The 15,942-nt window shown below is 47.3% G+C and overlaps 1 protein-coding gene across 1 annotated transcript in view; it reads right to left on the bottom strand.

Annotated features, from left to right (window-relative positions):
* SNAP25 (synaptosome associated protein 25) overlaps positions 1–15,280 on the bottom strand; it is a 66,476-nt gene extending 51,196 nt beyond the window's left edge. The window contains exon 1 of the mRNA XM_049801235.1: positions 15,123–15,280. The gene's annotated coding sequence lies outside the window, so the exon portion shown is untranslated. The remainder of the gene's footprint in view (positions 1–15,122) is intronic.
* Positions 15,281–15,942: the final 662 nt, after the last annotated feature.

The following is a 15,942-nucleotide window of genomic DNA, read 5'->3' as shown; positions in this document are numbered from 1 at the left end:
TACAAGTCCTCATGCATACGACTTCTCTTCCTTTGAAGAGAGACCCGTCCTGGCAGTTCTGTTAAGAAATTTTAAATAGCGAATCACGTGTCTCCATCTCAGCTCAAAGTAATCCACCCCTGGCTTGAGATGGACACTTATTGATCTCATTCATCTTGTTTGCTGTGTCCCCTCTCAGAGTGACTACTGGGCCAGGAGTCTGTGAAAATGAGACTGTCACCCAGGCAACAAAAACTTTTTACACCTCACTGGTTCAAAGCCAGTTTTGTGGTTCTTTCCCATATTACAACATATGGCAGCACAGAAAGGGAATTTCTAAAATTCAGGCTGAATGTTTTTGTTCCAGCATTCCCAGCAACTTGCTTAGAATTGTTCATGTAGCTGTATCATACTATATTAGCCTTCCCACAATTGCTATTTGTTCCTCTATTTTACTCATGGCAGACCTGAATAGCCTGTCGTCTTCCTTTAGGAGGCCTTTTAACAATGTTAAAGCATCTATGAGGAACATTATAATCCAGACAAGCTAAATCACTGTCCTAGATATTCTTCTTTGCTCAATGTGATTCTCTGCGGGCTGCATCTCTTGTGACTGTTGCTAGTGACAGTTGCTATTTCTGCAGAGGTGAACATGATAGCTCAGCTGAGGAAATGTGACCAACATATAGCCAGCTGCAATACTGCATTTTTAATAGCATCCTCCTGGGGCCTCAAAACAATGTTATTTCACATGCTTCTGTTAAGATTCCTATCAAAAATCTTGCGGGCAAAATTACTGGAACTAATGCTTGCCAAAACATCACTTTTGGAAATGTTTAATTAAGTATATTCATAGAGAGCAAATCCTGGACTTGAAACACAAGCTTTTCACTCTTCCTACATCTGTAGCCCTTGCACACTCACTAGGGGAGCAGAAAGCCCTCTGTACAAAATGGAAGGAAGGCAGCACAGGTGGAGCTACAAATGTGTGCAATGAGCAGTCTGAAGATCTAGAAATTATTTTCTGAGAAAAGACCCATCAAATCATTTCAGATGAAGAGGAAGTCAAGAAAAATCAAAATTTGTGGTGAGCGTTCCCAAAATACAGAAAAACTATGGGGATTTCACTATATAATTGATTTGCTGCAAATTGTTCTCTCGCTTCTTCAGCTGAGTCATACCTTGAGAGTATCTCAGCCATGTGATTATTGAGGTGATGATGAGAGCCACTTTTCTCAGCCTTGCCCCTGCTTTGGACTTAGAGAACAGATTCAGTAGAGATGAGTCAGTTCTGCTCTGCCATGCTGGAGAGAGGACCTGAGCCAGTTCTCCTTTAGACATAGAATCATAGAATCATTTAAGTTGGAAAGACCTTCAAGATCATCGAGTCCAACCATCAACCATGCCCACTAAACCATATCCTGAAAGTGCCTTGTCTACACGCTTTTTGAATACCTCCAGGGATGGTGACTTAACCACTTCCCTGAGCAGCCTGTTCCAATACCTGACAACCCTGTCAGTAAATAAATTTTTCCTAATATCCAATCTAAACCTCCCTTGCCACAACTTGCGGCCCTTTCCTCTTGTCGTATCTCCAGCCACCTGACAGAAGAGACCAGCACCCACCTCACTACAACCCCCTTTTAGGAAGTTGTAGAGAGTGATAAGGTCTCCCCTCAGCCTCCTCTTCTCTAAACTAAACAGTCCCAGCTCCCTCAGCCGCTCCTCATAAGACTTGTGCTCCAGGCCCCTCACCAACTTGGTTGCCCTTCTCTGGACACGCTCCAGCACCTCAATGTCTTTCATGTAGTGAGGGGCCCAAAACTGAACACAGTACTCGAGGTGTGGCCTCATAAATGCCAGCATATGATGATTCATAGCAAAATTCCTATTATGCTCAACTGATTAAGGGTTTTATAGAATAGGGTATGTTCCTGCCTTCTATAAACCACTGTATGTTTTTATATATGTAACTTTCTGCCTAGTTTCTTAGTCAGTGAATTAAATTATTATTAACTCTGAGATTTAGGCAGGGATCATGCTGTTGGTTCTTTGTGGCGTGCAGAAGTCCTCAAGTGCAGCCCCTGTTTTCTTAGGGCATGTGAAGAATGACATTCAATGCTTCCTGAGCCTCCATCTTGTGCTGTGTGCTCCAGTTGCGTCCTGCACTTCCCTCGGAAAGGAGGAGCAGCTCCACAGCTTGTCTTCTGCATAATGCAGCTATGCATTATTAAAGCGTTTGCACTTAAGATGTTTGCTTTTTGAATAGGGTCCTTTGTTACTGTGCCCAGAGAGTTAAAAAGTGCTTAATTACTGCCAAAAAGACCTTCCTCTTCCTCTTAAAGTGTGTGTTTTAAGACAGTTGTTGTTAGGATCTCCACATGTTGCCGATCAGGTTTGCTCTTCTGATTACAATGTACTGATTTACCCCAGCTAAGCATCTGGGACTAAATACTCAGTTGAAATGGGAAGCATCCTGCCCCTGAAACAACTTCCTTTTCTTTTATCTAATGTTCTGGTTATTTCAGATCTGTAGGGTGTCTTATTACTGGCACGGAGTGTCAGCTAGAGAAGGGCTCTCTCTGGCTGGTAGGACCTGCCCACGGCAGATTCTTAGCCATCGTGTTGCTAACAGCCTGCACAAGTGTGTCTGGCACATACCTATAGGTCTTTGTGCATCAGCACATGCTTAGTCCAACTGCTGGTCTAAAAGGCTTTGCAAATTCGTTCTTTGGTTTTTTGGGTTGTCCCATTTTTGCTGAGGACTTGGTATTTGAACATTTTTCTATAATCCTTCTTCATTTTTTTCCTTGCCCTATTCATAATCAGCAAAAGTGGTTTTCTACTTTCTCTTTACCCAGTGAAAGTGGGAATGAGATAGAAAGAAACATTCTTCCTACCCACGTGAAACATAACTGAAATGCTTTGAGAAATACCTATATTAAAGGATTGCTTTCTTAATGTAAGAACTACTGTTTTTCAGTAACAACACCCTTAAACCTAGAATTTTTCTGACAAATCTCCCTGTTACTGTGGAAGCTGACCCAGTTAGTGCTGTCCTGGCTCAACAGCCTGTTGTGGGTTGACCCCGGCCGGACACCAGGTGCCCACCAAAGCTGCTCTATTGCTCCCCTCCTCAACTGGACAGGGGAGAGAAAACATAATGTAAGGCTCGTGGGTCGAGATAAGGACAGGGAGAGATCACTCACCAATTACCCTCACAAGGAAAACAGACCCAACTTGGGGAAATTAGTTTAATTTATTACCAATCAAATCAGAGTAAGGTAATGAGAAATAAAAAACTAAATCTTAAAACACCTTCCGCCCATCCGTCCCTTCTTCCTGGGCTCAACTTAACTCCCAAATTCTCTACCTCCTCCCCACCAGTGGTGCAGGGGGACAGGGAATGGGGGTTGTCATCAGTTCATCACACATTGTTTCTGCTGCTTTTTCCTTCTCAGAGGGAGGACTCCTCACACTCTTCCCCTGCTCCAGCGTGGGGTGCCTCTCACGGGAGACAGTCCTCCAAGAACTTCTCCAAAGCGAGTCCTTCCCAGGGGCTGCAGTTCTTCTTGAACTGCTCCAGCGTGGGTCCCTTCCATGGGCTGCAGTCCTTCAGGCACAGACTGCTCCAACATGGGCTCCTCTCTCCACGGGGCCACAGGTCCTGCTGGGGGCATGCTCCAGCACTGCTTCCCACAGGGTCACAGGCTCCTTCAGGCATCCACCTGCCCCGGCGTGGGGTCTTCCATGGGCTGCAGGTGGATATCCACCTCCATGGGCTGCAGGGGGACAGCCTGCCTCACCACGGTCTTCACCACGGGCTGCAGGGGAATCTCTGCTCCAGCGCCTGGAGCATCTCCTCCCCCTCCTTCTTCACTGACCTTGGTGTCTGCAGAGTTGTTCCTCTCACATGTTTTCACTCTTCTCTCTGGCTGCAGTTGCACAGGGTTTTTTTTTTCTCCCCCTTCTTAAATCTGTTATCTCAGAGGCACTACCACTGTCACTGATGGGCTCAGCCTTGGCCAGTGGTGGGTCCGTCTTGGAGCCGGCTGGCATTGGCTCTGTGGCACATAGGGGAAGCTTCTAGCAGCTTCTCACAGAAGCCACCCCGGTAGCCCCCACACTACCAAAACCTTACCACGCAAACCCAATACACAACCACATTTATTTGACTGCTCTGGTGAGCTCCCCTGTCCTGGTGGCTGTGTGCCAGCCTAGGAGACAAAGCTCTATGATATTTAATTGTAGCTTGTGCTGCTGGACAGCTTGTCCTGAGCAAAGCAGTAAACTGTGAGACAAGATCTTTAAAATCACTGTGACTTTTCCTTTCTCTCCCTCGCTCTGGGCCATAAAACCATTCATCTGAGCAACTGCTTACAAGCACGAACACAGTGTTCACAAATCCCACCTCGCAGTGGGATCTCATCACTTCTGGTGATACCCTTTTTATAGTCTACCACTTTCATTCTGTCTCATGTCTTCAGCTGTAAGGCAGTAATTTAACCCCCCATCTGGCGCTATTAATTTGCACTGATAACTTCATGTCTCTTTTAAAATAGGCTTCTATTTCTAACACACTTGAAAAGAGTGCCTTTTTTTAGACTTTCTAGCCAAAAGAAAAAGGCCTGGTCTCTACCTTGTGATATCACAAGCAGTGGTTTGTTTTTATTTTCAATGTAAGTGCTGCAGAGCAAGTGCTTGTCTCAAATACCACAGCAAGTAGATAGCAGTCGTTAACATTTTGCTCGGCTATTTGTCTTTGAAACACTAACTACAGGGGAATAGTTCTCACAAATACCACCATCCTGGTGTCTTGGTGTCTTTATATGCATCTGTCAGACTTCATTGTGGCTAAACTCTGGCTGGTTCTTAATTTCCCCCTTTTCTAGCATGGGCTGGTTCATAATTTTCCCCTTTTCTATTAACTTGCTGCATCCCTTAAGAGCAGCATAGCTTGAATACATGAAGAACATGTATTGTCTGCACAAAATAATGTTGTGATGTGTCTGTTGCCCCTAAATGTCATGCCAAGTTGTAGGCCTGCATGTGAATGCCACCCCTCTGCCTCCCTCCCTAGGGTCTGCTCTTCCTCTGTCTGGCAGCAGGACAGAGGAGGAAGAGGAGGACACCCTGCAGCCAGGTCTTTCCCGTCCCCATTTTTGCCCGCAGCTGGCAGTGCAGAGAGCTTGACTCAAGAATCAGTCAGACTTGGGGTTATTAAACAGCTAAGGTGGCTTTGCTTTCTCACTGGGCTGGCTTTCTTGCTAAAAGAGCTGGTGCCAGAAAGATTGGCACTTGAAGAAAGCAGCCAGCAGAAAAGTTGAAGGTAAAGGAAAACACTAGAATGTGAGCTTGGGGTCCATTTAGGGTTGATGCCCACCAACTGCTACAGGTTTTCTTCTCTTAGTGAAAGAAGTAAGACTAATCCAAACTCTTCATGAGATTAGGAGTAAGGGCGCACCTCTGCACCCCCTCTACATTTTAAAATGCAAAGATTGAACAGAAGGTTGTGTCTGCTAAAGGGGTGCAGGCTGGACACCAGGAGTGAGAATGTGTTATAACCTAACACTTCAGGGCACTTTTAAGATGCTCCTACCAGAAACTTGAGTATTGAAGTTTGCTTGTTAAGTCTAGGTAATTGTCATTTGTGTGCTGATAGTGAAAGACTATCAGAAAGAGAATTAATCAAAAAGTTTACCCTGTCCTTTCTCTTATTTTAGTCCGCCTGGCTTTTGTCTCTTTTTGTGTTTTTTTTTGGTTTTGGTTGTGGGTTTTTTTTCATTCCCCTAGTTATTTTCTTCTCTTTCTTATTTTCTGGTCCCCTTCTTCAGCCTTATTGGGACAGTGGATCGTTGTCTGGTTAAGATACAAGTAATTCTTCTAAGCCCAGGATTTGGCCTACCGTGTTTGACCATAGTGGAAAGCCTGGTTAAATTCTGAAGGGTCTCTGACTCTATACAGGAAGTAGATTGTTTTGAAAAATAGATTCTGGCTGCAGGCATGAATGGAAGAGCTTTTTGTTTGCAGAACAACTGAGAGTACAACACATTTCTTGGAAATGTCACCACAAAGACAGGCTAGACCACAAAAAGAAGGTAAAGAAACTGAAATCTGTAAACAGCTCTGGAGTCTCACATTCTGTTCTTGAAGATCTAATCTCCAGCATCATGGGGTGTGTCCGGCCATTGGATGAGTGTCCTATCTCTTCACGTGACAGGCTGGGGAATCTTTTAAAAGCTTTGTGAGTAATGTCCTAAGTGCAAGAAAAGGCTTTCTGGGCTCAAGGAAGGAACAGAAATATAACAGGATCCTGATTAGGATAGAATGGAGCTCTCAAGAATATGAACATTAAAGAGGAAAGCAAGTGTTACTCCATAAAGGAATAGAAGTAACCATGGGAAAACCACAATAGGGCAGCAGCAGAGCTGCTCATCAATCTACATAGAAGTTTAATAACTTTGCAGATAAATGGTTGCATCCACAATAAAAAATTTATAGGATTTCACTGTTCAATTAAAACCCATATATTGTAATATTCTCCACCATGGGCAATTTTTGAAATTGAGATTACATAATTGTACTGCTGGAGAAGAAGTTAATACTTCTACAGCCCTATAGCCTGTGGGATGTTCTGTTTTATAGGGGGTTCAGCTTGTTGATGGGTAACCTCTTCTGGCCTCTTACTCAATGAACCAGTCAAAGGAGAAGGAAGCACTGGGGTCCTTGTAGCTGAGGGTGCTTATGTAGCCAGGAGCTAAGAGCTCTTAATCTCCACCTGCACTGTGTTCCTGTCTTCCTGCTTTTTCCCCGGTTTTCCCTTTGTGTTCTGGGTGGCCTGCTGCATGTAATGCCTTCTCTGTCCATACCAGCACACCAAGACCCCTGTCCTGAATGAGGCTGAAAGGAGTCTTTCCTTGCATCTCCCTTTCTTGGGAGGGTGGTTTCCCTCAGAGCATATGGGGAATATGCGGAGAACAGAAAGCTGAGGCTGGGTAAGGTGAGGTGGGACTGGGAGGGGACCCCAAACTCCAGGTAACAAAAAGGCATCATAAGGCACTAATCTGGGAATTGGGGTACTACAGTAGCTAACACCTTTTTTGTGATGTCTGCAGCTGTCTTGCATTCTTATTTGTCAATCTGTTAGAAACGCACACCAGTTCTTGTTTACAAGGCTTAGAAAGTGATCTTCAGAGCCTAAAAGTTGCTCCAGGAGCAAAAATTTTGTGCTATTTAGGACAGTTAATTAAGAAAAAGGGAACTAGACAATGCAATGATTTAAAAATGCCTTGCTAATATTGAAAATTTGAGGCCTGCAGATGGCCCTACTGTTGTGTTACAGAAGTGGTTTAGAGCATTTTCAATTATACTTGGTGCATTCCTGGTGCCTCAAGGGTTTTTTCCACTGTCTCTTTCTTGACCTGCTCATCTCTAAAATGAACTAAACTGACAGGCCTTCACCACAGCAGAGAGCCATCCAGACCTTTTTTTTTTTTTTTTTTTTTTTTTTTCCTCCTCTCTTTTCTTTTTTTAAATAAGAAAAACCTCTTAGGAAAATCAGACTTGAAGAAACTTGCTGCCTTATCAAGTCTAGTCTCTTGTGACCACCGACAGCTATGTCATATAATCCCCTTCATGAATTCATCAAGCGTCATCTTAAACCTCTTTGCTGCTGTTGGCCTTCCTGTCTCTTGCTCCTCTTGTTGGTATAATAAAAGACATGCATTTTCAGGAATTGCAAAACCCGATACTATATCCAAAGAACATGTTTTTAATGGCAAAAAAACCTGTAGGAAATCCTTCAAAAGGCTAGGCAACAAATACATGTCTCCATACAGCTGAGCAAATAAAACAAATGCTTCTCTGGGGAGAACGGCTGTTAGAAGTCAGCGGTGAATTCCAATTTAATTGGGTTCACATACCTTTGTTTGTTTCTTGAGGGCTTTTCACGAACTTGAGTGTCACCTAGGTGAATACTCTCCGGAAAAGCAAATGTTTGGCTGAAATACTCAAATATTCACAAAACATATCTGGGTTGTACATTCAGCTGTTTGGAACCAGTGCTGTGGAAGAGAGAGGGCTCGGTCCTGCTCTCCCCCTGCAGCTTAATGCGGATCTGGAAAAATGCACGGCTCTGGCAAACTCATTGTCTTGTGTTATGCCTGGCCACGAGAGCACCATCAAATGCGTGAATGTTTCATCTACCTTCTGGTCTGAGTTTCCTTTCTTCTCTTGCTATCGTGAATATAAAACTAATAATCTGGGTTCATACGGCACCTTCCAGCCAAGCCTTTTACAAACCTGAAGGGGACAATCATGTGTAACACCCCCTTGAACACTAAGTATGGTAATCACCTCTGCTGGGAGGATGTTGCATTGTAGGGGTATCAATTTTTAGGTCACCAACCCCCGGCAGTGGAGACTGCTATGCCCTAAAATACATTAAAATATCTTTCCAAAGGTACGGGATACTTGTCCTCCATCTGAAGGTGAGGAATGCAAACTACAAGTTGTTTAAATCTCAGTTCTTTCTTCTGTGGATAGAGGCAATTGAGGTACTTGACAAAGGTTACGTTGATTTAGTGTGTGATACTTGCACCTGAATATTCTGGGTGCAGCCCCTGTGCTTTAACCACTAAACCACAATATCTGAAGCTAAAGTGACTGTTACTGAACACCTCTAGTCCAATAAATTGCAATAGCTTTCTTACTGTTTTCTGCAAGAACAAATTATTCCTAAGAGATGTCTGTGCCTATTAAATAGAGAACAGAAATTTCTCTCCTAACAGCGTCAGTCACCTCTGGGGTCAGCGCTGTTCAGCACAGGCAACCCTGGGCTCGGAGAGGTGTGTGTCCATGTGTGCACACATTGTGCAGAGGCGTACCAGGCAGGAGCAGCGCTGGGCTGAATCAAAGAGCCATTCCCTGATGCCTGCAGGAATGCAAGCTTGTCTAAAGCCTTTTGAGGTAAATGGTGAGGTGTCTAAGGATGTGAGTGAGGACCAGACTGAACCAAAAAATGCTAACGCAGAGGGGAGAAAGAAAACTTTAATTTGCATCTAAAGCATGGCGAAGCTAATTTTAGTACCTTTTCTTTTAAAAGATGCTTAAATATGCATGGAAGACTTCTGTTCTTGTTAAAAAAAAGAAAAAATCAGTGAATGGTAACGCTATTTTGACAGATCATCTCTTCTGAAGAAGTATAGTTTTGTTTCGTGACATTTTTTAGAGTAGCTGGAGGAAATATATTTACCTCTGTAGGGCAGATCAATGAACTGGCATCTGCACAGTCCCACTGTGAGCTATAATTTCCAGGGGAGGGGAAGAAACCAAAGGAACTGTTGGCACATCTTCCAAATAACCGGTTTATATGAAAGAAAAAATAAATTATTTCTTCCAGTACAACTGTATTGCAACCCAGAAACAGAACTCTCCTTTGGGTGGAGAGTAATCATAATAAAGAAATACATCATGACAAAGACCATAGCTATGATGTGATTGGAGCCTTTAGTTTTCAGCCCACTCCACACTAGTCTTCTAATCTCTTTGGCAGGCTAGTGACTGTGAAAGCCTTTGGAGATTTGCTACCTGGGATTTTTAGTAAGGATATGCTTCTGAGAAAATGTGGGAGATGGAAGCGATCAACATAAAATTACAAACATGCCCCACCAAGCACTCTGCAGTGCCTTTGTATGTGCACATCCCTGTTAATTGGTAGGTTTTGAGTAAGAAATAGCAAATCTTGCATTAATTTCAAAAATCACCTACATGAAGCATCTTTTTGTAATGTCTAGGATATAAATTTTAGTTGTTAGCACTGACACAGGCTATGATAGCTATCATTTTGCTCATGGATTCTATCAGTAAACTCTGGCACAGTAACTTTGTCATATTAAAAGCACAAGGAAAACTGTAATTATAGTAAAATGTATAAGAACAGTACCCATCTTTCTGTTTTAGAAATGCGTACAGTGAGACTTGACTTTGCCTTTGTTCTTTTATTATTCTACTCCACCAGTAATAAATCTGAGTAGTCAAATACTGAAAATATTGCCTTAAAAAACTTGGTGAAAGAAGCGTAATTTTCCTGTGTATTTACTGGAATGCAGGAAAACTTCCCACTACTTCCCAGTTTGGAAGAAAAATGAATGGCTACTGCTAGGAAGTGCAGTCTGTGAAATCAAACTGCACCTGGAAGTGCAGGTTTCATTTTGTTCTACATCCATTTATGCAGTTCTGAATTTTCCTGCACACAGACATGCCTCTAGGAAAAACTCAGCTGTGTCCTGGGTTTTACACCATATAAAAAGTTATGCTGGTGTTATGTGCCAGCAGAGTGCAGCAGAACCCAACCTGAAATACAGCCGTAACATGCAGTAGTCCTCCTCCGCTGCTTCATCGTTGCTTACTGTCACCATTTCTGAGGCAGACTAACTGTGTGAACTTTGTCTGTGAGAATCTGCAACAATGAAACCAGGCTGGTAAAAAATAGGTTTTGGAGGGATGGCATTTCAAGTTACTTCTGTTTATAGAAAAACCTGCTCCTTCAGCAAGTATACCTATTTCTGTTTTAAAACATGAATGGTGATCCCCAGCTCAGGAGCTCATCAGCCTGTAGTGTAGCACAGCACTCAGTTATGCTAATTCACACCAATTGACAGTGTGGCCCAATAATAAGTTAAATCCTATTTTAAAAGAGCAACAGAGCATTTTTAGCTCTAAAAGAAAAAAAAAAAAAAAAAAGACAAAAAAACCCCAAACAACTAAAAAATCTTTTTCTTTTAAATAGCCAGACAGCACAGATTTGTCGGCATTATCCTTCAGCTTTCAAAAGCCAGGAACAGCAATGATTAATTACTTAGTATTTCCTTCCTCTCCTCCCTGTGCTTGTATTAGAATTCAGCTTTCTCCAGTGGGTAAGATAAGATACCATATCTCTCATTATTAATAAAAAGAGGTTATAATGCAATGATTGAATTCTCTTTAGAATTACATATTTCAGAGGGGACATGTACGCAGCACTTGTTTCCCTTTGAAAAACCTAAACTGCTAAATGTTCTCTTTGTTACACGTCCCACAAAATGATGTGCAGGGTTTCTTCTTGGACTGCAGGGCTGATCAACATGCACCCATTTCTGGGAGCAGAAAGCTTTCCATACCCTCCACTCATCTCTAGCAGCACACAGCCTGACTGGTGAGCTTATTCAGAGCTTCATGCAAAGTCTACCTCACAAGTGGAAGTATTAGAATCCTTGGAATAATCAAAATCAGAAGTCCACGCTCACCTCCCTTCACATCAGGGTTCTAATTCTCTACCCAAGCTTGTCTTTCTTTCATCACAGTGCTCTTTAACAGTAGTCAAAAGAGGATTGTAGGTGAGAATGAAGATGAGGTAAGTGATGAGGAAATAGCAAGTGAACACAATGAAAGGTGTAAAGGCAAAGCTAAATTTCTTTCTAAAATAACAGGGCAAGTGGTACAAACACTTCCTCTAGGCCATTCAAGTCCTCTTTTGAGTCTTGCAACATCAGCCATAGGGCCATCATAAAGCAGGAAAAAACAATTTTGAGCCTGTGAAGTTGACTCGTCTTTGTGCTTGGTGGAAAGGAAAGTCCTAGAAAATTCAGTGGGATGTGGGACAACAAACTGAAAACTCATCTGATGAGAGGCAGATTTTGCTGGTGGGAGTATGTAGCTAAGTGTTTGTGGAGGGAGTAACAAAGGGGTGATAGACAAGAACTAGGAATATAACTTGTGTGTTTTGCAGAAGTGCTCATTGCAATACAATGCAGCAAGCTAAATCTGCAAGGTCAGTAGGGAAGAAAGCCAGAGTTTATTGAAGCTAAGGGCAAAGATCTCATTTAAGGCTCAAAAATAATGAGCTAAAAAGAAATAAACTATTCTTTGACAACTGATGGCCTTGACAAACTATATCCAGCACTCCCAGGAGTAGATATGTGAGCCCTGGTGCCCGCTCCAAAGTCCAGCTTCCTAGAAGTAATCATGATCTGCCTCAGATCTGCATCCTGCTGCAGCTCTCAAGCAATGCATTATTCTTCTCTCTGTTACATGCTCTAAAACGCTTGAACAAGTCTATTGTTACAGATTGCCTGGCACTTGCCCAGCCCGAAGGTGACTGCATCGGTAGTGGTGGATGAAACTTCACAGGTAGAAAAATGCAGTCTTCCCAATGAGGGCTGCAAAGTCAGTCTACCTTTGTTGTGGGGTTACCTAGCTTATAACCCTAGAAATCTCTGAAATGTGTGTGTCTGTGTATAAAAATGTACAGATGAAAGTACTGTGCTTATATTATAAAGAGTTATGACAGAGATTTGGGAAAAGGTACCAGAAAGAGTAGTTGTGTGACAAGCCAAGGCAAAGGTAAACAAGTTTCTTCTCTTCCTAGGCTTCCCTACATTCCTGAGAGAAGAAATCATTAACAAAGTGAGCCCTACACTGTGCCATAGACTTTCCATTTTCCCCCAAGGGCTGCTACATACGCAGAAGCTGTAGTCTCGTGATACATAGGCATAAAAATTGCTGAAGGTGCTCATACTGACAGGATTTTGTTGTTACCTTGCTCAGTTAAAGCAGTGCAAGCATTAGGTAGAGAGCATGCTTTATTTGCCTTAGTACTTCAATCTTGCTGTTTGTTGCCATACCTAAAGCCTACGGAGACAAATGAAAAGCTTTCCGTTGACCTGAAAAGCAGCTCCAACCTCCAGTGCAATAAATCTGCAAATTGGAGCTGTGTCTCATTAGATGTAGTTTGAGGGTTTGATACTGGCTGGATTCTGCTGTTCTTTCTTTCACTGCCCTCATGAGTTCAGTGGACATAGAGCCTGGTCCTGAGTGCTCTTGGAAATGCCGCTCTAGTTTTCTCATTAGTTGTAGGAAGAAAGTTAAGCTGTATTTATTTGGGGGTTGCTATTTAACTGCATTTTGTTTCATAACATGCTGAGTTTCCAGAGCTTCTATTGACTTCAGAGGCAGCCTCAAGCTCCTGCTTTTGCAAATCAGGCCTGCTTGCACCTTCGGTTTGGTCACCTCTGTTGTCTTTTTGGCACTCATCCTAGGTATCAAACTCTTCAGTGGTCACCTCCTGGCTGACCCCTTCTGCACTACGCAGAAGCAACAGAAAACCACTGCTGCTTTTTCCTAGACCGGCATCTTTGCCCATGATGCGGGGATGTTCAGGGAGATGGGGCATCAGGAGAGAGTCCCTTCCCCAGCTGTACCCCCTGGGGCACTCATCTCCCAGATGGTCCCGTCCCTTCCCTTGTCACCCACAGGGATGGCTGCCCCACACCATCCTTGTGTTGCCACGGTCAATGGGAGTGTTGTTGCATGCCTAGAGCTAGGACGGGGTGGGGGGTGAGGGACAGGCATGTCCTTGCGGATGCTGTGGCCAGGGCTGGCAGCAGCCAGGTATGGGTTGTGGGGCTGCTCCGCCACCCCCGGGGCTGCGCTGCAGACCAGTCCCCCCTTGCCCCCCTTCCCCCCCCCCCCCCTTTTCAGCTGGGAACGAAACCAGCAGCAATTATTCAAGCCAAGCACGTAAATCTGGCAGATCCCGCGGCCGTGGTTTGACGCAGCTACGCAGCGCAGTGTCTGGACGGGCAGCCCGATCCCCCCCCTTCCCCCCCTTGTTTATTTGCCCCGCAGAAAGCAGCGAAGTTACCAACTTCGCCAGCAATGAGCCGCACCGAGGGGTTTGGGAAGACTGGGGGGCCGGGGAGCGGAAAGGACGAGGAGGGCGGAGGACCGCCGGGGACGGGGGGAGCCGGGGCCAGGCGTGCGGTGCGTTTCCACCGCCGCCCCCCGCACCAGCCCGGCCGTGACGGGGCAGCCCGGGCGGCGCGTTACATAAGGCGGCGGGCTCCGCACCGCTCCGCAGAGCGGCCGCGGAGGGCGGGGGGGGACGGGGGACGGGACAAAGCTCAGCCCTCCCCCCCCTCCCCGCCATCTCACGGCTTGGGGACCCCCCCAGTCCCCGGGCGCACAGAGGCACCGGAGACGCCGGAGGAGCGGCGGCGCTGCGCGGCGCGAAGAGGGGGACGCCGAGGGCCAGGAGCGCGGAGCCTCCGCGGGCGCGGGGGAGCCCCGGGGGGGCTGCTGCCGGTCCCCGCGGGCAATACCCGGCCCCGGAGGGACCCCGCGGGCTGGGCGTTACGTAAGCCCCCGTTTCCCTTACGCAAATACCTCTCCACCCGCGGACGGGCAGGGACAGAGGCCGAAGTGCTAAGCGCCGATTAATTTTAGGAGCTGAAGCTATTTGCCTTTTCTTTTCTTCTTTAATTTCTCCCTCTTCGCATTCTGAGCTGCCGGGGGGACACCCGCAACTGTTTCCGCCTGCGGTCCTGTCCTGGAACGAGCCAGCACCGCCGCCTTCCAAAGGGGGAAGGCTCTTCCCCGTGCGGCACGGCGGGGGCTCGCCGGGGAGGGCAGCCCGGGGGGAGGCGCGGAGCCGCAGGGCGCTGCGGCACTCCCGCCTCCGCGCAGGGGGCACGGCGGCGCTCTCCGCGGTGCTGAACCCCTCCCGCCTTGTCCCTCCAGCGTGCTGAAACGCCGGGCGCTGCCTGCGGAGCGGAGCGGAGCGGAGCGGAGCGGAGCGGAGGGCGCCGGCCGCTGTCCGCGGTGCTGACTTTCACACACACCACCACCCCTCCGCATCGCCCCGCACCGCCGCCTCTGTCCGCGGTGCTGAAGCGCCGCCGCAGCCCGGCGCGGTGCAGGCGCTGCAGTGCCCCGGGCGGCAGCAGCCCGGTCCGGCCGAGCAGGGCAGAGCGCCCGCAGACCCTTCTTCCCGCTCCGGGGAAGGGGGGAACGGCGCTCGTTCTCCTTCTCCTCCTACCTCCCCCGGGCTTCCCTTCTCCGCCGGCCTCCTGCCACCCGCAAGCGAGCCCGCTACGGCGGAGGAGCACAGTCCGGCTCCCTCCCCTGGCTCCAGGCGGCGATGAGGCTGGCGGCGAAATTACACCCCTCTCCCTGCCTTCCTCCGTCCCCGTAGCAGCTCCGAGGCTGGAGACAAAAAGCCGAGCAGGTGCCTCTTTAAATATAGCTTTTTTTTCATTTCCTTTTCGCTAATACCGCCCCCTCCCCCCCCGACAAGCCGGTCCCCCCCGGTGGTCTCCCACCCTTACCTCGGCTTCTGGAGCGCTACGCCGGGCCGCGGCTGCGGGGTCGGTGGGTCGGTGCCGCAGCTGGGAGGCAAGGACAGCCGCTGCTGACCTCCCCGGGTCTCCTTCTTCAATGGACCGGGAGCTGTGCCCTCATCAAAGATGGCCGTCCGCTCCTACGTCAGCAGCTTTTAATAGCCCTCCCCGGCGGGGGGGGGGGGGGGGGGGGCGGGAGCAGGAGGGGGGGCAGAGCGGGCCGGGCGGGCTTGAGTCATCGCCGCCGCCGCTGCACCGCGCCGCGCACCGCCGGCGAGGCGGCCCCGCCGTTTCTCCGCACCCGCCGCTCCGCGGCCTCCCTCGGCGCGGAGCGGCGGGGAGCGGTGCGGAGCCGTGCGGGGCGCGGTGCAGCGGCGGCGGGCCGGGGCCGGGGCCGGGGCCGGGGCCGGGGGCTGAGCGCGACTGCGGGTGAACCGCCTGGGGAGGGGGGAAGGGGGCCTCCTGCAGCAGCGATTTCCTCCGCCAAAGGGGTGGTCCGAAGAGGGTATCCCTCTGAAGTCTCCGGTACTCCATATATGGCCAATCTACGTGGGCTTCTATTTTTATGTGTGAATTCTTCCTTCTCTCCCTCTTTTTATTTCTCAGAACATCCTGCCGGGGGTCTGGGTGTGTTAATCTGATTATTCCTCCTCTCCTCCCCCTTTGTAAGAGCAGCCAAACACAAGGAAATCCATGGTTAAGGACATGTGTTGTCCTTATCCTGATCATTTGAAGGACAGGTTCAAAAAAGAGAGAGAGAAATTAAAAACAAACAAAAGCCTGGGCATGTACATGCATACACAGAGCA

Source organism: Accipiter gentilis, chromosome 5 (genome assembly GCF_929443795.1).
Source record: "Accipiter gentilis chromosome 5, bAccGen1.1, whole genome shotgun sequence".
NCBI lineage: Eukaryota > Metazoa > Chordata > Aves > Accipitriformes > Accipitridae > Astur > Astur gentilis.
The sequence above is the reverse complement of the archived record's forward strand: the minus strand, read 5'-3'. Positions and strand labels throughout refer to the sequence as shown.